Consider the following 11,502-nt stretch of genomic DNA (forward strand, 5'->3'; position numbering starts at 1 on the left):
CGGAGAGGTTGGGCCCTGTTTAGTGCCTTCGGGACACTGCAGCCTCGAGGAGCCATCGGCAGGGAGGTTGGCAGCCTTGTCAAGCATTATGGTCATCATTCTCGGTCTCAGTGGAAAGACAGTGTCAATCAAACCACATCAGCACATGCTCTCCAAGTCACTATTTTCCTCTTGCTTTTTAATATTTTTTTAAATTAAATCTCCCACCCCTCCCTTTTCTTTCCGTGCACACCTTTGTTCTGTGTCAAATTCATGGCCCCTTCTTTTCCAGCTGTTGTCACACACACATACGTATTCCTAAACACTTGAGCGCAACTTTCTCCGTCCGTTCGTGTTGCCTGTGTGTATATGACCTCAGAGCTGACCACCTGGTCGCAGAGGTGGAATTACTGCCGACACTCAACGAAAACAGCATAATTTCTGAATACATTTGTGTTGCTTTTTAAACTTCCCTCTCAAGACAAAATAGTTGTGTGTGTGTGTGTGTGTGTGTGTGTGTGTGTGTGTGTGTGTGTGTAGTTTATTTGGAAGGAATTTCCAGAGAACCAGAGACAACTCAGAATATGGATGAGGTGTATGAGCAGTGAGTATGAATAGCATGAGATTTCTGCTCGGATTGTCTCCTGCCTTAGGGAGACAGGCTTAGCTGACTTTTTTTTTTTTTTTTTATCATTTGTTCCTTCTGGAGTAAAGAGGTAAAATGTTTCCATAGTTATTTTACAGTTGAATGATCCCCACAGCCTGCACGTTAAGAACATATAAGGACAGTTTTAACTGTCAGCAGGGCAAGCTTGGTCAGTCACTGTGTCCTCTGGCAGTTCTGGGCTTTGTCACAGACTTGAATAAAATTGGTGTTCTAAAAATAATTACAACATAGAAGATGCAGATGGTTAGCAGTTTAATTTATCACATTAAAAAAAAAAAGCCCTCAATTTTTAACCACATGAGAACTGACCACAAGTGTGGAAAAGGTAGTTAAGCAGGAATCTAAGAGTCCAAGCTCGCCTCATACAAACTAAGTTCACACCAAGTTAAACAGAAAAATCACATTCAGTGGCACCTATCTATGACCCAGCACTCAGGGCTGGGGTAAGAGTGTGAGTTTCAGGCCAGCCTGGGCTACGTAAGAGGCTGAGACTACCCTGTGTACACAGCTAGTCACCTGTCTCAACAACAAAAAGAAACGAGACAATAGAAATAGCTAAAGCGGATGAGAAACTTTGGGAAAACTCAGCCCCTCTGAGCCTTTCCGAGGCCTGTGGAACTGGGGAAGGACACTGCCAATCAGCAACTTGAAGTGCAACCACAGTGCAGATTCCTGGCAGTTTGGTTCAAGGACTGTTTGCTAGAGCCAAGCACCCTGGACGATGCGGATGTCACAAGTATGGCACAAGGACCTTGTCTAATACAGGATTCTGGTATTCATTCTTCAGTAGCCCAACAAATATGTATAGACCCCTACTGAAAGCCAGCTAGCTTAATGCACTGTTAGTATCAAGCTTCATCATTAAACAAAACGAGTGTTTAACAAGGCTGAAAGTTAGTAATAAAAGTGATAGTAGCAGGTCAACTTACCTGACTCCATCTCCGTATCCCTATTTGTCCATGCTTCGGAGAGTGGCTGACTGAGGTACAGCATTAGCCCCTGGAGCTCTATTAAATGCCTTCTCTATCACTGTCTGTGAATTCTTCCACTGTCCCACCTACTTACTGATGGTTTCCAAATGTTTTTTTACACTACTTAAGTTCAGGAGAGTGCACAGAAATGACAGAATCCTACAAATGATTACTCTAAAAACCCTTTGCTTGGCCACGGGGCAAGTTCTGTGACTATAGCCTGGTACTGCTGTCAAGGAGAAACCCTCCTTTGCCAAAGTTTTTCTTTTTGTTGTTGTTTTGGTTTGGTTTGGGTTTTTTTTGTTTTTTTTTTTTTTTTGCTCCTTGGCACCACACTCTGGACTATTCTTCCTCAGTCGTTACCCTCTGTCATCACATCAGAAATAGGCACTAGAAAGTAAGCTGACTTGGGAGACTTCACAGTTTTCACAGCCCATTTATGGAGCTAGAGTGTGGAGTCTTCAAGTTTCTTTTGGTTTTGTTGACTTCTTTGAAAGCTGGTTTGTGGCTGACATCATTGTATAACTTTGAGATACTTAGCAGACTGTATTATTTTCTTCCATTGAGAGCCATGTGCTATTATTAGTCAGTCAGACCCAATTAGGCAAAGTTTCAACTGCTATACTTTATTTCTTTGCTTTATCCTTCTCCTTTTTCACCCAGACCAAGGTTTAGTAATTCCCATCGCTGTAGACTATAATAATAGTTTATCTCCTCTGAGGAAAAAGGGTATCAAATCTCTACCCAGTGGTAAGGAAAAATCCAACTTCTAGGCTAAGACCAATGACTTGAGAGGTTAAGACTACTGTGGAGACCTAATGGTGGTCTGTTAATTCAGATGTGTTGCCAATTAACAATGCCTGGTGGTCCATCCCTAGTCACAAATAGGAATAGACAAAAAAAAAAAAAAATCACTAACGAGAGAGAGAATCTATCATTTGAAAGAACAAGTTAGAGCAAATGAAAAGTTAGTTAATGCAAGAAACAAGAGACACCTTTTTTTTAAAAAAAGATTTCTGTGTTCATAGTGAAATTTAAAACTAAGAAGGGCAGGTTATCAAGAAAATGGAGCAATCTGAATACCAGGCTGTCCTTGGAAACTGAAAAACAGATAAACAGTAGCCCAGAATGCTGATGCATGCCTATAATCTTAACATTTCAGGGGCTGAGGCAGGAGGCTCACAAGTTTGAGACTAAAAAGAGGTATGTAGCATTCCAGGACAGTCTGGCCAACATAGTAAGATACCCTTCTCCAGAGAAGGGAAGATAGGGCATTGTGGGAGTGGGGAGCTCAAGAACTGGCTGAGTGGTTAAGAAAACTTGTTGCTCTTTCAGAGGACACGGATTTAATCCCTGCCAGCGTCCACATGGTGGTTCACAATCCCCTGTAATTCCGGTTCTGGAGTGTCTGCCCTCTCCTGACCTTTATGGGCACCAGACATACACATGTGGCACAGACATACATGAAGACAAACACATAAAACAAATATGCCTTTAGAAAGAAATGGAGAGAAATGTAGGCCGGTGCTGGAGTGCTTGCCCAGCATGTACAAGGCCCTGGGTATAAACACCTAGCTGTTCAAAAAGTGAGAGAGGGGCCAATCACTACAGTCAGATGTAAACGAAAAAGGAAAGTGAAGTATTATCTACTACAAACTATAAAACATCATTAAAAGAGAGAAAAATGAACGGAGAGACGCACTATGCTGCTGTGTCGCCACGGCTGCAGTGACAATACTTCCCTCATGAACCTACACAGTCCATGTTGCCCCATCAAAACCTCAGCTGCCTTTGTAGAAACTGACAAGTCGGTCCTACACTTAATAAAGAACATAAGGGACTCAGAAGAGTCGAAATGACTTTGAACAAAGAACAAGGAGGACTACAGTGGTTTTAAACCTTGTTACAAAGCAACAGGAAATAAAGACCATTGTAGTGGCATAAGGAGAGATATAGATCAATAGAGTATAATTAATAGTCTAGAAATAAACCCATGCATTTATGGTCACTTAGTCATCAACAATGGTGTCAAAATAATGTGACAAAGAAACAATAGTCTTCTCAGCAAATGGTGTTAGAACAACTGGATTCTCATACGCAAAAGAATGAAGTTGGGCCTCTTCCTTACAGTAAGTACAAAAATTAACACAACATAGGCTTAAATGTCAAGGGTGAAACTATAAAAATCTTTCTACAGAGTTTTAATATGACACAAAAAGCATGAACACAAATGTCCAAGCAGCAAAGCTCACCGGCATGATGAATGAGTGGATACAATGAGACATATCCACATAATATTTGGCAAAAAAAAAAGCAGAGTACAAATACATGCACCAATAGGAATAAATATAAAAAAATGTTATCTAAGTTAAATAAAAGGCCATGTATCCTGTGATTCTACTTATATGAAATGTCTGGAGTAGACAACTCCTAGAGATAGACAGTAAATTGTTGATGCCTGAGGCGAGAAGGTTCCAGAATAAATGAGGAATAATTGCAGATGAGCACAGGCTTCTTTTTGGGATAGTGAAAATTGCTCTAAAATAGACTTAGTGACAGTGTGTCTTTCTGTAAATACAATAAAAACCACTGGAGTGGATGCTTTCAAGGGGGGAATTGTATTGTGTGGAATTAAGGAGAAACAATATTGTCACAGATAATAGAAGAAATATTTTCTGAGATAAATATAAATTTATATATTCAGTATGATGAAGATGACTTACAAGTGAATTGCACTTAAACAAATCCTCGTGAATTTTCTGATTTTGGAGAAAAAGAATAAAAATCCTGAGAGCTTTTACTCTGCCCAATCCCCAGCAGAAACTTCTGTGTAAAGACCATATAGTCAGGTCCTCAGCACGTTAGCTGTAACATCACGTGGAGGAATATTTTAGGACTGTGTTGGAAGGAAAAGGTGTGTTAACCCAAATTCTAAACCTGAAACATGGCTGCCTCCCAAGCAGCCCACTAGATGCTGTGCCCAGCAGGCAGCATTCTTCCAGCGAGGAGGAACACTGTAATTTCCTTACCTTTGTCCTAGAGATGGGATCAGATTTCTAGGGCTTGAAAGTGTCACCTCCAAAATTAATTGGAGACAATCACCAATGCCACAGGGTAGAAAGGAGGAAGCTTTTCCAAGGTCTGTGATTATGAGAGTTCCATGCTCATGGGTAAGGATTAATGCCACTAAAAGGGGGAGCGAGCTGGTAGAAGTCTGTTCACAGGAGCCCGGAGCAGAAAGATTCCAAGTTTTGACTAGCCTAGCTTACACAGCAAGACACCGTACTAAAAAAAAAGAAAAAAAAAAAAAAAGATCAAAAACAAGTCAGGCATCATGGCACATCCCTGTAATCCTAACACTAAGGAGACCAAGGCAGAAAGATCAAGAGTTTGATTCCAGCCTGCCTTGGACAAAGCCAAGGTCTTGATAAAAAAGAACACATGCACAGAAACACGCTGCACTCTGCATCACCATTAATAGTTTTTAATAGCTTTTTTGGGGGGTGAGGGGAGGGGAGACAGGGTTTCTCTGTGTAACCTTGACGGTCCTGGAAATTGCTCCGTAGACCAGGCTGGCCTCAAACTCAGAAATCTGCCTGCTTCTCCTCCTGCTGCCCAAGCGCTGGGAATGAAAATGTACACCACCACTGCCAGGCTGATAGCATTTAACATAAGTGTTGAAAGTGTTGGAATATATAAATATTACAGTAAAAATTACATTTTTTGAAAGAAAAAATGTATTTTAAAGAAAAAATGCTGCTAGTATCAGTCCCTGGAAGGGGGAACTAAAACAGCATTTAGGATAGAGACAAAGCATAAGGAATACAATTTATGTTTTCATTCTATTTAAAGCATATATTTGTTCCTTTTAAGTTTCAAAGATAGTAGCTACAATTGTTTTTATAACTTCAAAATAATTTAGAGAAAAATTCAAGAATTATAAAGCACAGAGCTCACAAATATAAGCAGACAAAAAAAAAATCACTAATTAAAAAGCAAACCCATCAGAAAGAAGAAGTTGGAATAGCTATATCCACAGAAAAGCAATTAATGTAGTAACAAGGAGACAGCCTTTTTTAAAGCTTTCTACATTTTAGTGAAATTTAAGAGTAACAAGGGCAGGTTGTCATGAACATGGAGTAATGTGAATACCAGAATGTCCCTTGAAATTAAAAACAAACAAACAAACAAAACAGGTGATATTAGCCTGACTTGCTGGTACATATCCATAATCCTAGCACTTGAGAAACTGGGGAAGGAGGACCACAAGTTCAAAGCTAGCCAGGGATAGATGGCATTCCAAGCCAGCAAAGATGACATACTGAGACCCCCATCTCAGAAGATAACTGAGTGGGGATTTCGTTGATGATAGAATGCTTACCTGACATGCCCAAGACTCTGGTATAGGAGTTAGCACTGAAAAAAAAAATCTTGCTGGGTGATGGTGGTGCCTGCCTTTATTCCCCACCCTCAGAAGGCAGAAGCAGGCAGAGCTCTGTAAGTTTGAGGCCAGCCTGGTCTACAGAGCAAGTTCCAGGATAGCCAGGGTTATACAAAGAAACCTTGTCTCAAAACAAACAAACAAACAAACAAAATCCAAGAGAACAACTATTCATGAAATGAAATTAAAGGAAGGATGTGGTGCAGTTGTTAGAGTGCTGGCCTTGTGTCTGGGAAGGCCTGTGCTTTAGCCCCAGCACTACATAAAACAGATGATGGTTCACACCTGTAAGTCTGAATCTCAACAGGTGGAGGCAGGAGGGTCAGAAGTTCAAGATCATCTTCGGGAGCTGAAGAGATGGCTTGGTGGTTAAGAGTGCCTGCTACTCTTTCAGAAGATCCAGGTTCAATGCCCAGCACCCACATGACAGCTCACAACTGTCTGTAACTCCAGTTCCAGGGGATCCACTGCCCTCTTCCAGCCTAAATGGGTACCAAATAAGCATGTGTTACATACATACAAGCAACACACACACACACACACACACACACACACACACACACGCAATAAAATAAAAGATTATCCTCAGCTACTCTCAAAAGAAAAGAAATAACAGGAATTTTAATTTAAGATGTATTTGTATTTAAATGTATGGATTCATTCTTAAAATCAGTAACAAACTGAGTAAGCTGAATTTCACTACATATTAAAAAAAAATCTGTAAGTCAAACAAAAGATTTAGCTTTGTCCTTTAAAAAAATAAAAGGACAAAGGCTGGGCAGCGGTGGCACAAGCCTTTAATCCCAGCACTTGGTAGGCAGAGGCTGGTGGTTCTCGGAATTAGAAGCCAGACCGGTCTAGAGAGCAAGTTCCAGGACACCCCAGGCCACACACAGAAAAACCCTGTCTCAGAAAGCCAACCAAACGAAAATAAAAGGACCCAGATTGGAAACAGGGCCTGTGAGCTGGCTCAGTGGTTGCCTGCCTCCAAGCCTGACTGAGTTCACTCCTCGGAGCTCACACGAGACGACGACAGAACTGACCCATGAAAACTGTCCTTGGACTTCTCCCTGCACATGCTTCATGGCATGAGTGTCACGGTGCGACCGCGCGCGCGCACACACACACACACACACACACAAATAAATATGTGAATAAATAAATGTTAAAAATTAAAGATTGAAAATAAATACATAGCTAATAAAGTTAGGAGGAAGTACAGACAAGAAGAAGCCCAGAAGTCAGAAGATTTCAAGCCCAGTGTTCGCTGGTTGGCCCAGTCAGTGGCTCAGGAAGCTGAGGCAGGAAAACACTCTGTCCCAGAAGCTAGACACCTTCCTGGGTAATACAGGGAGAACCCATCTTTTAGTTCCTTTTAAAATCAACATAATTTAATGATAAGCATTAGGGTTGGGGTGGTGGAGGTATGGCTCAGTAGGAGAGTGATTCCCTACCATTTCCAAAGCCCCGGTTCAATCCCCAGCACTGGAAAAAAAAAAAAAAAATCAGATCCAGTATGCATTAAGTAGAACCAGGCTAATTTACTCGGATGAATGGTACAGTAGGAATACTGGGTAATCCTTGAATTCTCACTACACTCCAGGCACTGAGTGCTGACGTTTATGTCCTCAAGTAGTCATTATGACGCTATTGGGATGACTGTGGTTGACACTATCATTTTGCAGATGTGAAGATTAGACTTTAGATAGAGATTAGATAGTGTTCTCAGAGCCACAACAATGATAGGAGAAAACTTAGACCCTGGTCTGTTTTTCCCAAAGAGCAAGTGCATAACACCAAAATATTTAAAGGAGAGTTTAGTTGTAAAGTTTTAATTCAAGACTTTCAGAGTTTTACAGATTGCGTAGAGCAGAGAATTGGGGTAACACGACTGCCTTCGTCTCCCATTACTGTGACAAAGTACCTGAGCTAATTTACAAAGAAGAAAGGTCTCCACCATTCCAGAGGTCACATCCCTCCATCAGTCAGACCCTTGACTTCCAGCCTGAGGCCAAGCTGCACATCTTGACCTGGAGGACATGGCTGCACAAGCCAGTCACCTCATGGTGGTTGTGAAACAAAGGGACAAGAGGAGCTAGGGTCCCTGCCTCTACTTCAATGATGCAACTTCTAATTAGTTTGAAAAACTAATTAGAAACTTCTTGAAGTTTCCTAATAATGCCAAGCTAGAAATCAAACTTTTAACCTGTGTCTTCAGGGCCATTCTATACAAAACCACGTGTATACTCCTTTTAGAAAGTGTGGACTCCTAAAACAGCGGCTTGTACATTCTTTTCTACAGTTAAAAAAAATCTTTTGAAATGCTGGCTTAGAAAACTGAGGCCTAAGACACAAGTGTTATTTTGTTTGGTTTGCTTTGGCTTGGTTTTTGAGGCAGGGTTTCTCTGTGTAGCCCTGGCTATCCTGGAACTTGCTCTGGCCAGGCTGGCCTCAAACTCACAGAGAGCAGCCTGCTTTTGCCTCCTAAGTACTGGAACCAAAGGCAAGTGCTACCAGCTTTCCGGTTGGTTGTGGGGGTTGTTTGTTTGTTTAAGATGAGGCTTCATCTATCCAGGCAGGCTTGAACTATGTACTTAGCCAAGGATTATCTTAAACCCCTGATCCTTCTGCCTCTACTGGAAACCATCAGGCCTGCTTTTCATGCAGTGTTAGTAATTAAACTCAGGTTTCCCTTATGCTAGGCAGGCACTGTACTAACTGAGCTAGCCCAAAGCCGTAGTGAAACAAAAAAGCTACTAATTCATTTCAAAATCATAAACTATCTTGATGACTGAAATATCTTTCTGACTTAAAAAATCTAATTATAATTATAACTACATCTAATTATAATTACCGATTGTCTAGAAATGATAAAGAGGAAACACAACCATTAAAAATCTGAGGTGCGGGCTGGAGAGATGGCTCAATGGTTAAGAGCACTGTCTGCTCTTCCAAAGGTCATGAGTTCATTTCCCGGCAACCACATGGTGGCTCACAACCATCTATAATGTGAACTGATTCCCTCTTCTGGCAGGTGTAAATGCAGATAGAACACTCATATACATAAAATAAATAAATTTTTTAAAAAATCTGAGGTGCAGGACATCAGATTTGGCAATGATTTCTGAGCTAGAAAAACACAGCAGAAAACAGATTAAATGAACTGCGCTGAAGCTAAAGCCTTCAGTGTGTTAAAGGGCACAAGAAAGGTGCCTGTGATGGTTGGTATCAGTTGTCAACTTGATAGGATCCACAGTCACCAGGAGATGGCTTCTGGGCATGCCTGTGGAGGACTATCTTTATTAGACAGAAAGAAGACCCTGCAGGTGGCGCCACTCGCCGGGCTGTATAAAAGAAGCGTGGGCTGAGCACAGCACTCACTGCTCTGTGCTTCTAGGCTATGGATGCCGTGCAACCAACTGCCCAAAGCTGTGGCTTCGCCACTGCGGTGTGCTAAAACCTCAGACTGTGAGCCAAAAGAAACCCTTTATAAGTTGCTTTTATCTGAGTATTCTGTATCACCGCCTCATTAACAAAGACAGCTGAAATGAGAGGAATTATTAGCAGACTATGGACCTGCCACCTACTTCCCTTGTATGTTCTTTCATATACAACGCAGTCTCTGTAGGAGCATTCCTTGCATTTACTTAGATCCGCAAGCTATAAACGAGCCTGAATACATTTTCAAGTCTCTGACACAGTCAGCTAAGATGTGAGGAGGTCCTTGCTGAGGGGTACGTGGGTGGCAGCGGAGGTGGAGGTTCTGCCACTGAAGAATACCTTAGCTCTTGGGTTGTTTCGAGGACAGGACCTTGTTATGTGTCTCAGGTCGGCCTGGAGCTCACTCTGTATCCCAAGCTGGTTTGGAACAGTCAACCCTCCTCTGCAGCCTAAGCGATAAGATTAAAAGCATGCACCACCCTGCCAGGCTTCCGAGTGAACTTTATTTTATTGGTTTGAAGTGGACTGACCTTAAAATTCACTATGAAACGAAGGATGACCTTGAACTAATCCTTTTACCTCTCCTTCCTGGATGCTAGAATTACAAGTGTGAGTCATCACATTTGACTTTATGAAGGGCTGGGAATCAAAACCAGGGGTCTGTGCACACCAGGCAAACATCTTACTACCTTCCCGACCTCGCAGAGAAACTTTGCAACATCTGCCTTCACTGACCTCCAGCTTTAACAGCGTTTGATCAGGTTTCATAATTTATAGATAGTGAATATGCTAGCTGGTTATGTGTCAATTTGGCTAAGCTAGATTACCCAATTATTTATGTAAGTACTGGGCATTTCTGTCAGGGTGTTTTTTTTTCTAAGTGTAATTATGATCTACAATCAGTTTATGTTAAGTAGGAGAAATTAGCCTTTAAAATGTGACGATTCACACATAGCCCCTCAGTTAAAAGGCCTTATCTAAGACAACAACGCCAGCTCTGGCTTGAGTTTCTAGCTCGCCAGTCTATTCCTTAGGTTTCTGACATGCTAGTCTTCACAAGTACATAGCCAGTTCTTTAAAATAAATAAACACACTCATAATGTGTGAGTGTGTGTGTGTGTGTGTGTGTGTGTGTGTGTGTGTGTGTGTAAAGGACATTTTGAGAGCTGCAGAAGACCTGGGTTTTGCTCCCAGCACCCACAGCTGGTACTTACCACTTCCTATATCTCCAGTTCCAGAGAATGCAGAGCCCTCTTTTGGTTCCTGAGAGCACCTGCGTGTCCAGGGTATGCACAATACACTCAGGCACACAGGTATACACATAAAGCATAAACAAATAAACGTTTCAACAGAAAATGACATTTTTCCATTCTACATCATGTCTGACTTACTTTATTGGTATCTTCGATAAGCAGAGGTTCTTAATTTGAACCTGTATTTATCAAGATTTTTGCCTATCAGGGTTTATACATTTAACCCTTTCTTTATTCCAAAGTCAAATCTTGTAGGGCTAGAATCACAGACAGCTATGAGCCATCCAAGGACATCTAGTAGAGCAGGAGATGTGCTTAACCACTGAGCAATCTCTCCAAGCTCTTCACTCAGCTTTCAAGAAAGCTTAAAAAGTTTTCATTGCAGCTAGAGTGACACACAGCCAGAATTAAGTGGAGAAGGCGTGTCTCAAAACAAAACGAGTTTTCACATCTAACTTACTTACTTCCTTCCTCTCTTCCTTCCCTCCTTCCTTCCTACCTCTCTTATTTCATCCTCCTTCTCATCTTCCTCCTTCTAAAAAAGGTTTCTCTGTGTAGCCCTTGCTGTCCTAGAACTCAATCTTTAGACCAGGCTGGCCTCGAACTCAGAGATCCTCCTGCCTCTGCTTCCCTAGTGCTAGGATTAAAGTTATGAGCCACCATGCCACCATGGCTGGCTAACATATTTAAGTTCTTCTTCTTTTTTTTTTTTTTTTTTTTAAGATTTATTTACTATTTATACAGTATTCT

The sequence above is a fragment of the Psammomys obesus genome, unplaced genomic scaffold, assembly GCF_907164565.1.
Source record: "Psammomys obesus unplaced genomic scaffold, mPsaObe1.curated_primary_1811, whole genome shotgun sequence".
NCBI classification, from domain to species: Eukaryota; Metazoa; Chordata; class Mammalia; order Rodentia; family Muridae; genus Psammomys; species Psammomys obesus.